The sequence below is a fragment of the Amphibalanus amphitrite genome, unplaced genomic scaffold, assembly GCF_019059575.1.
Source record: "Amphibalanus amphitrite isolate SeventyFive unplaced genomic scaffold, NRLGWU_Aamphi_draft 000072F_arrow, whole genome shotgun sequence".
In the NCBI taxonomy this organism is placed as follows: Eukaryota; Metazoa; Arthropoda; class Thecostraca; order Balanomorpha; family Balanidae; genus Amphibalanus; species Amphibalanus amphitrite.
The window spans coordinates 1,093,076-1,109,699 of NW_024881568.1; the positions used below are offsets into that span (position 1 = coordinate 1,093,076).

Sequence of the window (16,624 nt, forward strand, 5' to 3'; positions counted from 1 at the left end):
CATATTTCGGCCATCCTGCAGGAGCAGAGCGGATGACGTTTCCTGAATTACCGTCTTACCACCGAGCCGCGGCGCGACGGTGCCTGGCCTTGGATCAGTCATGCTATGACAGCAGTCAGTGAGCGGCAAACGGCGATAAGTCGCCGCTGCATGAAGTTTCCCGCTGACCCATTGGCATCGATGCAGCGTCTTAGAGGCGGATATAACCGATTTGCCCTCGCCCGAGCGGACATTTTGCCATCTCCCCAACAATCCGGCTCAAGGACTAATGGTGCTAAAACCGGCTGCGAGCCTTAGCGCAGGCTCTGCTTTCTTGAAACCGGTATTTTACGCGCCGCCATTGGCGACTGGAAGCAGTGTGGTCACAATATTTCCAGGCGATGGGCCCATGCTGGGACAGTTGAAAAACCAGTCGGACAAAGTCGAGAAGTGTCTTTGGAAAGAAATGGTAAAACTGGTCATGACAGGCATGTGTGATAAACCTGCTGTGAAAATGTTTTGCCTATCTATCTCTCCCGAAGAAGATTTGGTTTTCATTCCAACACGATTATTTTCGATAAGGAAATGCTTTCTTTAGCAAAATAAATGTTTTATAAGCAGACATGGACATACAACGTATTGTCTGAGCGTTCATACTCGTATACAAATCGCGTTCTTTAAGTTTTTATCCCTGACGTGGCGGACGACCATGCTCGTTCAATCAATAATTTGATGGCAGACCGTGGCGATACTGAGTTCGGTCCTGCCATGGTGTGCATAGCATATGTACAACAGGACCGCTTTGTTCCACGGTTCGATGCTGACTGCTGACAGATGAACATTAGACAGTCTGCGACAGATCTGGCGCACTATCACCGCGCGGCTGGCGCAGCCCGTGCCGCTCACATGCGAGCCAGAGCTGTCAGCTGCTGATAGCAGCTCGAGTTTCCCGTGACTAAATTGAGCGTACATGACAGTCTGCAGCTATTGGATATCATATAACGTAATGAGAGCTGCACTAGCCGACACGCAATGGATGATATGTGACCATACAGTTATCGGGCTTCGAACTTTGGCGGATTCAATTCAATGATCGTGGCATAAGGAAAACGGTGCTTGATGTTGCTGCTTCATTCCTGAAAATCGTATGTGAAGCAAATGCTAGAATTTACACTTGAATTTCACAGGCTACGTCGCACTAATTCCTCGAACGGATCACACAAGAGTTTAGAAGAGATATCAGGCATACTCAATAAGACCTTCCAGCATTGGCGATCAGTTATCTAGATGACATTAAAGTGGCTCCACATTATTACGGGGACGAATGAATCGTTCCCTAAATGTCAGCCTTCGTGCTAGTAGGTAGTTCAGATGAGTACAATTACTGCCACCGTTACTCTGGTATTTCAAAGATAACTAATGCGATTCGTCTCATGTTTAGCTTTGGCAATAAATGGTTTTCAACTTCATGAGGAAGGAATACAGCTGCTGGATTTAAATCAGCGAATAAAGTTTTCTCTGGATATTAACCCCCGTTCTGAGTCTCACTGTGGCCGGGCGGGCCGGCCGTTCCTCGGTGCCACCTGCCGCCACCCGCGTCACTTTGCGTGACGGCGTCACGCCGGCTGCCAGTCGGGCGTCACGCGGACTGCCAGTCGGGCGTCACGTAACGCGCCCCGCTGGCGGCGAGATCGATACATGCACTGCACCGCCGCGGCCGAGCTGAGCCCGCGACAGCGACGGTGTCGGGTCGCTGCCCCGGCGCTCCGCTGTTATTAGGGTCACACCACACAGTCACACACACCACCGCACTGGGCAGTCGGTCGGCCTGGGGAGCGGGCAGACTAGACCCTCCGGCCCGCGCGGCCGGAGAGGGGCGGCCACTCCCTGCAGTGGCTCCATGGCCCAGCGTGTAATGAGATCGCACTGACGCTGTTATAGATGGCATCCTCCCTTTCTTCCTCTCTCTCTCTCTCCCTCTCCCTCTCCCTCTCTCTCCCTCTCCCTCTCCCTCCCTCCCTCTCTCTCTCTCTCTCTCTCTCTCTCTCTCTCTCTCTCTCTCTCTCTCTCTCTCTCTCTCTCTCTCTCTCTCTCTCTCTCTCTCTCTCTCTCTCTCTCCTTTCCTCCCTCCAATCCTTGTTCGATCGACGATCTATAATCCGCTGTGCAACTGACCGCGGGATGGCCTCGATTACCTCAGTGCATTCACAATAATCTGTGAGTCATCCAACCACGGTTACCTACTCCAGGAATGAAGGCGTCCGGTGAATGCGAGCGGGGTTTAATAAATCACCGACCTAAGGGCGCACTTTCGACGCTTTGAACGGCTTACTTCAAGCGGTGGAAGTGTTTATATTTCGAAAATAGCATTGCAAAACGTGCCTTTTGTCACACTTAAGTGGGTACGAATATTGTACCCACTTAAGTGTGAATAACTAAATGCAAACAAAAAGTTACCCAGTATCTTAATTTTATTTCATGTAGGTACTACATGATTTGATCCTTACGTCAAGCAGGAGAAAGAAATAAATTCAGCTCTGTTCAGAGACAAGCAGTGAAATCTAAAGGTTTTGGCATTAAATACCGTCCATGTTGGTGTGTCGTAATCCCGATGTCACATATTGCTTTGCAGCGACGGTCCCTCCAACTACCACGAACAACACTGCAGTGCGGAAGTGCCGTGCCGTGTGGGGAAAGTTCCCTCCGCCCTCGAAGTGGGAGGGGCCGGACCGGGCGGCGGGCGGAGGGGTCACACCAGACCGCCGTGACCGGTGACCCGACAAACTCCACGTCTGTCACGTGCTATGATCGTCGTACGTGACCAGCCATGAATTGGCCAGCGGCCCGCTGAAAACGGTCACCGCAAACTGACACTGCACTCAGCGTACGTACGTGTTTGTGCCGTTTGAACTGTGAATGAGTCCAATCTTCAGCCAATAATACAGCACGCGGCCTAAAATCAACTTTTGCTGTGTTAAATGCAATACAAATGGTTTGCCTTGGAACACGTCTAGTCCATTATAATTTGTTTATATCCCATGTAACACGTTTTAACGCAATTAGCTGCATGATATTTGATACGTTACTCACTGGAATCATCCTTCTTAGTCGTTCGGCATTTGAAACATGCAGGTCTAGCCTCTGCGCTGCTCTCCAGCCTGGTGCAGGGTGCGCACTGCGCAGCCCGCACCCCTCTGCCTCGCGTAGAATCGGATCGGCCTGTCCCTGACTGACCGCTATATGGGACTTTTCCACTGTCAGCGAACTCGGTAAAAGTATGCGCTGATTGTGGGCGAGCGAATGACGTGCATACAGTGCACCAGACACCGCGCACTGCACACACTGCACACACGGCACACCGAGAGAACTTTCCTCGTATGTTGCAACGATTCACTGCTCAGTTCCGCGTCTGGTTATGGGAAACTTCAGACCTTTGAACTCAGTGTGTGAAATTGTATTGGTAAATTATTTCTGATTATTAATCATACGTAGATAGGTACTGTTTTGATCAGTGGAATATTTTGAGAATTGAGATAGAATTTGGTTGTCAGAAAAAGAAGACCTATCGAATTGCACACATGGAGAGAGAGAAGGGACGGGTCAGACAACGGTGTGCAGGGTGGCCAAATCCCACGACTGCCGACCTTATCAGCTCCGGCATCCAGATCTCCCGCGGCGGAGTCCTTGACGGCGCGGCGGCGGCGGCGGCGGCGCGACGCACGGCGCTCAATCTGACGCGGCAGCGGCGGCGGCGCACCTGGCACGGCCCGCTCGCCCAGCAGGACCCGGGTGGGAGTCAATACGGGAAAGACGGCGTTGTTTTCACCACCGCGGCAGGGCGGTCCGTTAGCTGAGCATTGCAGAGCGGCCGGCAGGACCTCCAGAACGGTCTCTACCGGAGGGTATATCGGGAACGCCATCATAAAATGGCGGAGGGAAGCCGACCGGATAAAATGCGTCAAACAGCGGCACTCCGGTCTCTGCAGCGGCCGTCGATGCCATCAGATAACCGGGCGAGCCAATACACCATAAGCGTAACTTTATATCTCTTTGTGGGTGCTCAAGCACCCCCAATCCTGAGCTCAGCACCCCCTGCCTTCTTAAAGCACCCCCAGCCTCCTCAAAACATTCCCAGCTGACTCAAGGCCCTCAATAATCAGAAGGTCCATCTCCTAGTACTGTAATGAGCCCAGTGAATCATGCAAATACTATGCTTACTCAATTCAGTGACTAAGAGAATATACATTGAATAAATCACCACAAATTAAGATGCATGATATTTGTGTTAACATTACATCTGATATTATCAGGGGCCCGGGAACGACTTTCAAGTTGGGGGGGGGGGGCGAGCCTAAAATACCTGACATGCATATAAAACAGTGGCATAGCTAGGGGTGTAAGGGGACACGTTTCCCCTCCCCCCATCGGATTCAAAGGGACCCTTGGGTCCGAGAGGCCCTGCGGCGCCATTTGACCGCTGAGGGTTAACGATGGCCATATTTCTACTCAGAAGGGCCCCGTGGGGCTCTTTAGAGCACCTCATGGGCCCTAAATAGCCACACTAAGGTCTCCATAAGGGCCCCACGCCGACTTCTGAGGGCCTCTTGCGGCTTTTAAGGACACCTCGGTGGTCTCCAAAGGCCCGTTAAGCCTGAAACAGACTCTTTCCGCAGTCAGGAAATCGCATGCGAGAGCCTATTCAAATACATGGAAGCACGCTCGCATCAATCGCACGCACCTCCCGCGAGCGATTGCTGCGAGAGGAATTACAATGTTTTTGAATAGGCTCTCGCATGCGATTTCCTGAACGCGGAAAGAGTCTGCTTCAGCCTTTACTGGCCTCTGAGAGGTCTTACCGGCCAATGAGGGAAAGTTCTAGGGGCATTTCCCACTTGTGATGGTCCCACACTTATTTTTCTGAGGGCCCCATAACGGCAACTATGGGGCCCTTATCGGCGCCTATGAGGGCCCACGGCCCCACACCGGTGTCTCTGAGGGTTTCACACCCCCAACTCCGAGTGCCTACACCAGTGCCTATTAACCCGCGCCCCGCTGGGGGGGGGGCAGAATCTGCCCTCCCTCCCGTTTTTCGCCAATAACTTCTAAACGCGTTACGCCAGCGACGTCAAACTTTCAGTACCTTATCATACATCAATTTGACACGTTCCCTGAAAATTTGAGCGAAATCCGTCGGAAATTTTTTGAGAAATTGACGTTTTAGTGACGTCATGTTCGCCATTTTCGCCTAAAAAACGGCAAAATTTCAAACGCCGCTAACTTCTTCATTTTTAAAGGAATCAGGACGTAACAAAAAAGGTTATACGTGATTCTACTTTGTCTATCAAATGGCTATCTCGGTTTTTTGAAAATTTTGGATTTTGGCCAAAAATTTTCCAAAAAACTGACTTTTTTGGGAAAATATTTATAAAATCCAAAATTTTGAGTTTATCGAAAAAACCGGAATATATGTCAAAGAAGTGGTCTATGTGCACCTACATACCAATTTTTAGAAGAATCGGTTCAAAAATGTGGGAGTTATTCAAAATTTTATGACGTCACGACACACAAATTTTTTGAAAAAAAAATGATTTTTTTTTGGAAGTTCTAGACCTCGTACGGAAATACAAATAGCACCATTCGATTCGCCGTGAAAAACTGCATCGGATAGACACCTTTTTAGGCCTTAACAACCAACTTCAAAATTTGACCCCTCTTGACCTGACCTTGACCTGACCTCGACCTGAAATTCATCCAGAGGTGGTCCATATCACTTATTGAGTGTGCCTATTGAATTCTATGAGTAAAATGACCCATAAAACATGTGTCGCACATGCCCTTTTCTATATTTTGTTTTTGGTGACCTGACCTGACCTGACCTGACCTTGACCTTGACCTTTGAATGACATTGTGTGCAACGAATATTGTCTTGGTAGTCTAAGAACACGTTTTGGGCAATCAGTCTCCGTCCATTCTTCGGCAACTACGGTGCAAGGCCGATACTGTAGAAACTTGCATTTTGTACCCTTGACCTGACCTTGACCTGACCTCTGACCTACTTAAACAAAAATATTTGGGCTCTTAAGATCCGCCTTGTTGAGAGCTTTCGATTGCCGTTTTCCCCGTCTTTCTACGACCATCGGTTCGGAAGTTAGACAGGGGGGGCAGAATCTGCCCCCCCCCCCCCCAGCAGGGCGCGTATGGCTGAATAGCCCAGCGGGGCGCGGGTTAAAGCCCTATATCGGCGGCTCTGAGGACCCACCCAACACCTGCGCATCTAAAGGCCACCCACTGATGACTTGAGGGCCCCACAACGGTGACCCTGAGGGCCCCACCGGCGTCTGACAGTACCATGCCGGTCTCTTAGGACCCCGCAGGACTTCTTCTGCCGGCCTAATAAGGACCCCTTGCCGGTCACTGAGACCCCCTGCCGGCTTGTAGAGAGTTCGCGTCAGCAGCTCTAAAGGCCCCACACCCGTCTGTAACGGCTCTACACCAGCGTCTATGAGGACCCGGAGCAACGCCTGTAAGGACCCTCATCGGCGCCTCTGAGAGAATCACACTAGCACCTCTGATCGCCCACACCGGCACCTGCATGGCGGCCCCACACCGGTGCCTCCCTTACCGGCGGCTCTGAGGGCCCTACGCCGGTGATTCTGAGGGTGCCACCGATAACTGAAGGCACCACACAAGCCCTTAGTGTAGCTGAGCTTTAATCCCATACCGGCCCTCCGAGGGCGCCACGTCAGTGCACTCATTGCCCCACACCCCTCCCTCACACCCGGAGCGGGTAAACTGTGTTATACCTATAGCAACGATTTTACCACCGTTGTACGTTATGTATTTCTCAAAGTTGACTCAAAATGGTCCAGTACCAAATCTGGCCTGCCAAACTTATGGCCAAGGTCAGGCCCAAACACGTTTTGGGCAATCAGTCTCAGTCCATGACTCCATTCTTCGGCAACTACGGTGCAAGGCCGATACTGTAGAAACTTGCAATTTGTACCCTTGACCTGACCTTGACCTTGACCTCAAACTTTAAATTAAGTGCATGTTTTTAGTTATTCGTGATGAGATCTTTCGATTGGCGTTTGAATTTTCCAAATCAGACCAATAGTTCGGGAGATAACAGGGGGGTAAAATTTTTCCCCCCAGCCCCGCGCGTTCGGCTGGAGAGTGGAGGCCCCAGCCCCGCGCGGGTTAATGCATTGGGTGAGCCAAAATTGTTTTACAGTGGCGCTATTAAAACAAGCTCTCGAACCGATTTAACATCATTTCTTGCATGATGCCTGATGGCTACAGTAAAAAAGAACAGCTAAAAAAAACTACAAAAACTATGGAATGCCTTTCTGAAAGCTATTGAGCACCCCCAATGATTTTTGGAAAACTACACCCATGCAATACACTGCGCAAATGCGCGACACCCTTCGACGAGAACCTGCAGGAATTGATTTAATACCGTGCTCTTATATAATATTCAAAGAAACTTCACAGTAGGTACCTACATATATTCGACCAATGGTCATGTCAATATAAAATATATGCAACAGTACTACCGTAAAGTGGGGCTATTTGAGACAGTGCACAGTGGGGATTTTTCCGATTTAGCACGTATTTATTCGTAGAGGGCAAACCATAGGTAGAATTGTAGCCAGATTGTGCACAGATGTTGGCTGGTGTGTCCTGGTGAGAATTTTACCTGTAAATGTGCATAATCAACATAGTATAGGGGGTTCAATTGGACCCCCCGCTCAGCCGTTTGGCCCCTGATCAAGCTAGAGCTTCGCGGAAAAGTCAAGCGTGCTGCCTATGACGAAATTAGGCCGAATATATCCAATTTCAAAGTCCAAGGTCATAAGCTGACTTTCCAAGTCAGTTTAATGACCCAACTAAAGTTGGAAAATCGAGACCTCTTGAAACTTCGCAAAGTTAGGGTGTTACGGGGTATTTTGGGGTGCTGATCACGAATTTCATGTTAGTTTTGATCACAGACGATGTCTTTATGCATTTAGGCCAGGTCGGGTCAGGTCAGGTTAGATCAATTAGTAGGCGTCCTGCCGGCCATCCATAGAAGTGTCACCTACTACTGATAGCTTCGTAACATGGAACGAAGGCACTAGAACTACTTCGTAAATATTCAAATGGCTGCTAAAATCGAAATCAGCACCAAAAACTACCCTAGAAACAAGTAAAACTCGAAAAAGTGAACCAAGGTCACCAAAAGGTCAATGACCTTGACTTGACCTTCACGTGACCTTGACACCCACCATTATGCATGGCACCAACATCATTTCACATATTTGAACGTTTAAAACCACAAAAAGACTGGAAACCGCGGATAATGTGAGCTGGCATACGCCGAATCGCGATTCCGGCCAAACATGGTCTCGAGAAATATGCCACAGGTCAAAGGTCAGTTGGGTCAGAGTCATGAAATTTTTAGTTTAGATGTAGAATTGATGATCTCGAGGGTACCGAAAGTTTCGGCGCGATCGGCCGCTTTTTGCGCGAGTAATTTGCGGAAAACCATTGGGTTTTATCCGACCCCTTCCCCCTCCCCCTCCCCACAAGTGCGATGGTTAATAAGGTTACGGTATGTATAATTTACGCTTGTCATCCTATTCCTAATGAATGTGTCTCAGAAAATATGCATCATATAAATCACGAAGTAAAATTATTCGCCTATGTCCGGAACATACCTATATCGTGCTGTTTGCCCTAGCGCTCCTCGAGTGGGGTGTTAAGATACTCTAATGTGAATATTCCGTGTTCAGGCAAGTTTCGGCAGCCAAACTAGGCGTTGTCTTGTGCAGAAGAAAGTGGCGAATTCGATAGGATATATTTCGGAGTGGAAAAGTGTGGAGAACATTGTTGATTTCCTACATTTATTTAGAATACCATTCCTTCAATATGGTGTCTGTAAGGGTTTTTTTTGTAAAGGGCATTTTTGTGACCTTAGTAAGGTTGTGGCATACTTTCCGTTTGCCATTCCATTCCTAATAAAGGTGCCTTTCAGACGATATGCAACTTTAAGACCTCGCAAGATTAAAACCAACAGGACAGGACAATGAAATTGAGCTATACTTTCGGGCCTTGCTGAGCCCATTGAGTAATCACGCATGAGTGTGAACTTTGGGCGCATTTTTCCTAGTTTTACTGTGGACATACAGATAAAACAATGCCATATATGAAAAATTCAGACATTTCTTAGCCCTACTGACACAAAAAATAAACCAAAATCCAAAAAATATTTTTTGAATTAATAGGCGCTAGATGGGAAAAATCCCCACTGTGCAGTGAGGCTATTTGAGACAGTAAGGTAATGGTATAGTAAAATCGCTGTAAAATGAAAACCGTTTGATGTTTTTTCATCATTTTTGCTTAGGCTAATGTGGGATTGAACAGTGAATGCTCTGAATAACCTTTTTGAAAATTTCGAAAAGTTCTGAAAGAAATTTGCAATAAAATACGAAATACAGAAAAACGCACAATTTAAGTTGCTCGAAAAGCACCCCTACCTGCAGTTTAAAAACGTTGAAGTTTTAACAGCTTCGCCACTGTATCTATCGTTACTACCTTTTTGGTTATAGGCTAAGCACATTTTTCATGAAAATATTATATATTGTTAACGGTACTGCCGATTGCGTAACCCATTGTATCAGAATCCCGATGATGCCCACGTCAAACCTCAACGGATATGCCAATTAGCTGATGATAAAGGTGATTGGGTGCACCCGAGAAGACTTACCACCATCCACCTGAAGTGCATCGAACGTTCGACATAAGCAACACCGGTGAATCGGTCGTGGTCATAAACGTGCAGTGGGTTCATGGTAGGTACTTTTAGCAGCAAGCAATATTTACATGTTCGTAGTGTAACATAATAACCCTTTAGCTGGTGACCAAACTAGTTATTCTGATGAATATGTGCTTAAAATGTGCTTCATCAGTCACTGACTCATTCGACAATCAACATATGTCTACCTTGGTTGACCAAAAAGCACCATTGAATGTTACTTAACACATGAACGTACTGTTAGATGAGCCTATCCAAGTACTTGATGTGGTAGGGTAACCGGCCAATTGATACAGCATGCAGCGATCGAAGAAAATCGGCATAAAATCAAAACCGTTTAACATTTTTCTGTTATTTCTTCGAATGGAGATGTACAATGGAAGAAACAATCATGCAGACCATTCACTCAAATGTTTTGGGAAACCTTTTGCCTTGTTTGATTCATTACAGTGTGCTTCATAAGGTAGCGAGACTGTCTCAAATAGCCCCACCGACTTTCGGTATATCTGTTTTCCTGTCACAGGGGCTATATACAAAAACTTACTTTCAAAAATTTATTGTCGATGACTTTAAAATAGTCCTTGATGATCATCCTGTCAGTTTGAAAGCTATGGGTCACATCATATTATGATAGCCTTAGCATATAGTGATGCAATTTTATACCCTACCAAAATGAAGTGTCCTACGAAAAAGGAAAAGATTGAATATAAAGGTCATATAACAGTCTTTGAAAAAACAATTTTTGCCAAAATGATCAAAATTCAATTTCCAAATGCATGGCGTTTAAAAAATTATCTCTAGCGTGACCGATGTTCTTTAATTTCTTTGCAACTAAAACTGTCTCAAATAGCCCCACCCTATGGGGCTATTTGAGACAGGCTTTAACATAAAAAATAACCTTAATCATTATTACTAGCTGAACCAAAATACACCTTTATGAAAGAGCTTACAGAAAACTACATTTTTGCAATTTACATGCTATAAGAAATATGAACCATCTTTAAGGGAGAGGCCAAAAACTGTAAAATCCGTTTCAAATAGCCCCACTTTACGGTACTCCAAACTACCATCTAACATCGTAGGTACGGGAACCTTCGCTCCTGATCCGAAGTGCCATCCAACCATTACTTCTTATATCATTTCGGTACTATTCCACTGCCTCTCCTCGTCATGAGGCGGCGGTCGAGCGGCGTCGCAGTTTTACCGGGGTTTCCAGTTGCCCGCAGAACCGGTCCCAGCCACCGTCATCGGTGATATGTGGTCGCAAACCAGTCTCCGGCTTAGTGTGTTTGCTCATTGCCTCTCTAGAACTCTGCACACGTCTCTCTGTTAGCCCATCGGCCTGCGCGATGTCATGACAAGAGTCCGACTCTGGCGAGCCAGTTGGCTGGTTGGAACTGATTAGGAAGAGTTATCCGTGCATTTACATATAAACAATTTACCGGTAACCGCTGTCTATTCACAGCAACTCTTGAAATACACACGACAAAGCAGGTAGATGTGCCAATGCTCCGCCTATTTATGCTTTATGAACGGAACGAATTTCAATTTTTAGCTTCCGACTAAACAGGAAAATAGCATTTTTGTAGTTTCCGTCACTCATGATGAACGACGTGATGTATATCGCCAATTAGAGGGACGGTCCGGTGCCGGTCCAGCCACAGTGCTGTCTCCGACCTCATCTCGTGACAGCCGGAGGCAGCGGCAGTCGCCACATACAAAAAGGCCGTGCCAGGCGGACCCTGGCACAGCCGGAGAGGATGCCAGCCTGGCACAGCCGGAGCGCTGACAATGGGCGGACCAGCCTCCGGCGGACGGGAACTGATCGCGGCTGCTGCAGGGGAACAGGAGACGGCAGAGCTGACAGCCTCACATCGGGAGACGGCAGAGCTGACAGCCTCACATCGGGAGACGGCAGAGCTTACAACGGAGACAGCGGAGCTGACAGCTCACACGGGAGACGGCAGAGCTGACAGCCTCACATCGGGAGACAGCAGAGCGCACAGCCTCACACGGGAGATAGCGGAGCTGACAGCTTCACATCGGGAGACAGCAGAGATTACAGCCTCAATCGGAGACGAAAGAGCTCACAGCAGAGCCTAGCGCTTAAGCTTGAATGGTTCTCAGACTGATCATTTTGTCTGGTCGATGGAGCAGTATGCTTACTTGGGTTAAGACTTTGGAGATGGCAAAATGCAGCGGGTCACTTGCACACATTTACTGAATAAGGTTGCAGAGAGAGCCCATTTCTGGCACCGAGCGCAGCACCTTGGTCATCGAGTGGCCACCTCAGAGTCTTATCGCGGCATTCTGAGTCACTGGTAATTTATTGCTATGTCCTCAATGCGCAATAGCTTTGACGTTCGGAAATAAAGAGATCCCAGTAAGCCGATAAGGAGACGTGCATCCATACAGCTTCATGGAAAACTTCCAAGATAAGCAGCACGAACTCCAAAAATGGTCGCGCACCGTTGAACGATAAATCGCCTCTCGATCGCCTATTTCATCCACCGCAGCCTCGTACCGATAGAGCAAACCGGGCTGGACGTGAGTGGACTGTCGAACCTCCTTATAATGCCCCTAGTGCCGCCGAGTGTATACCAAAGCTGCTCGCATGCACTCGGCGTCCCACACTGGGCCTCCATCAACTCCGGTCACGTCACCGGCGTCTGCGCGCATTGCATCAGCCGCCGACGTCTCGCCGGGCGGGGTCTGAGCCAGACATGTGCATGGATCCGAGTGATGGATCTATGATCTCAGTGGATCTCGAAGCAAAGTACAGGCTGGGATCTATGATCCCACCGGATCCGGCGTGAAAAATACATCTTGGATCTATGACCTTATATGATCTGACGATTATTTAAGAACATGGATCTATGATCTGAGTGGATCCCACCATGCACCACATTTGAAACCATGTTTTAAAGGGTTTCTATGCCAATAAGTGACACAAAACTGTGGATTATGACGTGTGATCACATAAAATCACTAAAACAGAATGTTTGTGAGTTGAAACAAGTGCTTTTTTGGGATATATGTGTTGACAAAAAATAAGTGAGGATCTATGATCTCACTGGATCTCAAGCAAAATATGAGACTCGGATCTGTGATCCCTACGGATCTCTCGATAAATTACAGAGCTGGATCTATGATCCCGTCGGATCCGAGATCAGGATCCGTGGGATCAGATCCCAGATCCATTTTCTCGGATCCATGCACATGTCTGGTCTGAGCCATCGGCCGTCGCCGACCGACAGACAGCCGATTAGTCCCATCAACCACCGAAGTCTCATCAAGTCATTAACGTCCTACCAGCCGCCGACATTCGTCGCATCAGCCGTCGAGGTCCGTCCTATCAGCCACCAACGACTGCCGGGACAGCGCCCCACCGTCCCGCCATCCGCCGACGTCCCATCAACCGACCCCGTCCCACCAGCCGCCGACCGACGTCCCATCATCCACTGAGGTCCCATCAACCACCGACGTCCCACCAGCGCGCCGCCCTACTGCACCAATCCTATATGAGCGCTGTGTGACAGTCGCCCAGTCAAGGGCAGTCCGAGCAATAGCCCCCCAGTCACCAGCACGCTATTCGCCAAAACTGGCTGTCCGGGAAGGCCAGTACTAGCGCTGTATGTATGTCGGGTGACCGGACTGAAAGGCGGCGGTGACGTCAGTGACGAGCAGGACCAGCGCCATAGACGGATAAATAAGGCAGACGCGAGGCGTCGAATGTCTGCGGGAAAATGCATTAGGCGTGGAGTCGCTGAGAGTATAGATAAGAGATGGACAGATGCGACATATAATACACTACATTAGCTGCAGATAAGTTCATGTTTCAGCGTATAAAAGTTCCCGATGTAATATAATTATCTGGGTGTACCTAATGTCGTCATTGACGAAGGTGATCGCAAAGGTCACGACCCGTCACGATAAAACGCACCAGTCAATTTTCCAATCTGCAGTACCCAATCGATCTAGTTATGTTGTCGCAATGCGTATTCTCCCGTCATGGACTGGGAACTGACTCACGCAGCCTCTGTTAATGTGTCTCACATATCCTCCAAATGATATTTGACTAAAATAAATACCAAATACGGTATTCAAAACCAATAACCCATGAAATAATCGCATATTATATTTGAACTACGAACGGACAAATGCTCAAAGCTTTTCAGGATTTGAATTTTCAAACGGCAGATATAGGGCCAACAATCGGGCAGAATCGCATACCAAAGCGACGCCTCGGTCACCTTTCTGAAGTGCTGCATCATTCACAGGTGCACACAGACCCGTGTGACACTGCCGAACGGTCCCACACGTGCAGTGTCCAATGCAGATGTGTCTGCCGGCCGTGCGTCGGCCGCTCGCTCGTGCTTTGTTCGCGGCTGGGCCGGCCGTCCGCTGTGCTGGCGAGTGGACCAAACCGAACCGGTCCGGCGGGCCGGGCCGGGCCGGGCCGGGCCGGGGCCGACGGACGGCCCATTTGGCCACTGGTGCCGGCCACTGCTCTCTTCTGGGCTGCTCCGAGAGAGAGAGAGAGGCGCCCAGGTAGGTGACCAGGTTTCGCCGGTCTACCGTGAACGATGGTGCAGACGCAGCGGGGGTAGAGGAGAGGAGAGGAGAGGAGAGGAGAGGAGAGGAGAGGAGAGGAGAGGAGAGGAGAGGAGAGGAGAGGAGAGGAGAGGAGAGGAGAGGAGAGGAGAGGAAAAGGAGATGAGATGAGAGCAGGGGAGAGGAGGTTGGAGAAGAGGGGACGAGACGATGCGAGACATGCTGGGAGTACAGAGGACACGAGATAAGACGAGAAACCAGCCCAAAATGCTTAACAGATCTCAGCGGGATAAATGCTAAGTTGCTAAGATATACTGGTTCCTATGTCGAAATGAAAAGATCCGTTGATCGCATAATCAGCGACGGACAGCTGCAGACGGGGGCTGAGCTGGGTTACGATACACAGACGGGGGCTGAGCTGGGTTACGCTACGCAGACGGGGGCTCCGGTCCGGTATGCAGATCAGGCGCGGAGACGGCGTGGCGTCTCCACTCTGACAGGATCTGTTCACACACCGACCGGACCGCACGGCCGAGCAGCGACCCAGCGTGCGTGTAGCCTCTGATTCAGCGGAACACACGACGCGCGCACTCCGACGCCGCAAACGGCGCCTACGTAACGAGTTGGTCACACCGCGCAAAAACGCTCACCTGGTACTGCGGCGGTCTCAGGAGGCTGCGACTCCAACTGTCGGAGAACTCTGCTGGCTCACTCACACTCAACGCTCACTCTATCACAGCCGACCTCCACACCACTTTTCTATCCTCACTGTACACTGTATCTCTCAGCGTAAAATATCTCGCTCTCGCCTCTCCTGGGCGTCGTCTGGATACATTGGCGCGGCTCGGCTGCCTTCGGCCGGAGCTCACCTCGCCCACTGCTGCGGGGACGTCGGTCGTCCGCTCACTGCTGCGGCGGCCACCGCCGGCACGGCAGCGGCGGCGGCGGCGGCGGGACGGCCGGGGCCGAGCCTTTTGTGGTGATTCGTAGTCCGAATGCCGCGCGGGGCGAACCGCGATGGCCTGCCGCTGCACGAGCAATACCGAGCGACATGTATGTTAGTTTGGATATTTATTTAAAAAAAATGTTTTGTGAAATTCGGATAAATTATGAAGCCCCACGGGCGATTAATTGAACTGTTTTTTTTTTCTGCAAAAGACATTTATTTTAAACATGACATTATATCCAGAAAACAAAGCATTTAGCTTCGCCCCGTGCATTGAAAGTGCATCTATTACAAAGTTAACAAAATTTTGAAAATTGAAAATCGAACATGACGTCACTCTGACGTCATTTCCGGCCGACCTATGATAGATACGAAGTTCAAATTTTGACACAAGGTGTCAAATTGATGCAGCATATGTACCTACTGAAAGTTTGGCGGCGATACGTCAAGCGGTTTAGAAGTTATTGCAGAAAAACGGGAGGGGGGCTATATGAATAGCCCCCCTCAAGCCTCTTCGGCACACCAAAACCACACGCTTATTTCTCTTTTGGCTCAAAACTCGGCAACGCATTCCATACACAAATCAGGACAGGAAGCCTCCCATTAAATGCCAATCTCTACCAGCTCCAGAAACTCTCCACCCCTCATTGCGTTTGTCACAATGAACCAGAAACAATAGGTATAGAACGTGTGCAGTAAAGCTCTCATGCCCCGCCAGGACGGTTTCGCTGGCGCCGCCTCTGCGACTCCGTGCAGGCGGCACCGTGCAGGGCATGGCACGGGCCGGCCGGCCGGTGGAGAACGGTGCTGCGGCCAGCGGAGAAAGGTGCCGACCGCGACCGGCACTCGGCGGCGACCCTCGGCGGCGGGTCGGACTGGGCCGGCACCGGGGCGGGGCAGGGGAGCGAGAGGGGAAGACGGAGGTGGCAACGGGAACTGGAAATTTTTTCATCATTACCCAGCCCACATAGGTAGGTGTCAGCTGTGATAATAGGCATTCGCTTTCTGTGCGTTCGTGTGCTGAGACTATCCACCGAGTGCCGAGCGCCTGTCGCGCGAATCATGCCTGTCGGCCTCAAATGTTAACTCAAACAAGCCTCGATAGCAAGGGATGGGCAGATCACGCTCCCTATATAACCCTCGCCCGTATCGATCAGACCCTCCCCACTTCTTCCGACGAGTCAGCTCTGCGGAACGATCTCGAGCTTCGTGGAAAACAACGAGCGTCTTGAAGAGAAGAAGCCTCAGGAATTGTAGTAATTTTCGACAAGGTAAACCTTTCAAACGATCGCTTCGTAATGGTCGACAATTGCTAAGAGAAACAGACAATAGGATGGATAAAACGTACCAAT

At 49.4% G+C, this 16,624-nt stretch overlaps 1 protein-coding gene across 1 annotated transcript in view; it reads right to left on the reverse strand.

Annotated features, from left to right (window-relative positions):
- The window catches only part of LOC122379156 (sodium-dependent transporter bedraggled-like), a 44,601-nt gene extending 29,367 nt beyond the window's left edge, over window positions 1–15,234 (reverse strand). Inside the window, exon 1 of the mRNA XM_043361110.1 lies at window positions 14,977–15,234. The gene's annotated coding sequence lies outside the window, so the exon portion shown is untranslated. The remainder of the gene's footprint in view (window positions 1–14,976) is intronic.
- Between the last annotated feature and the right edge of the window lie 1,390 nt (window positions 15,235–16,624).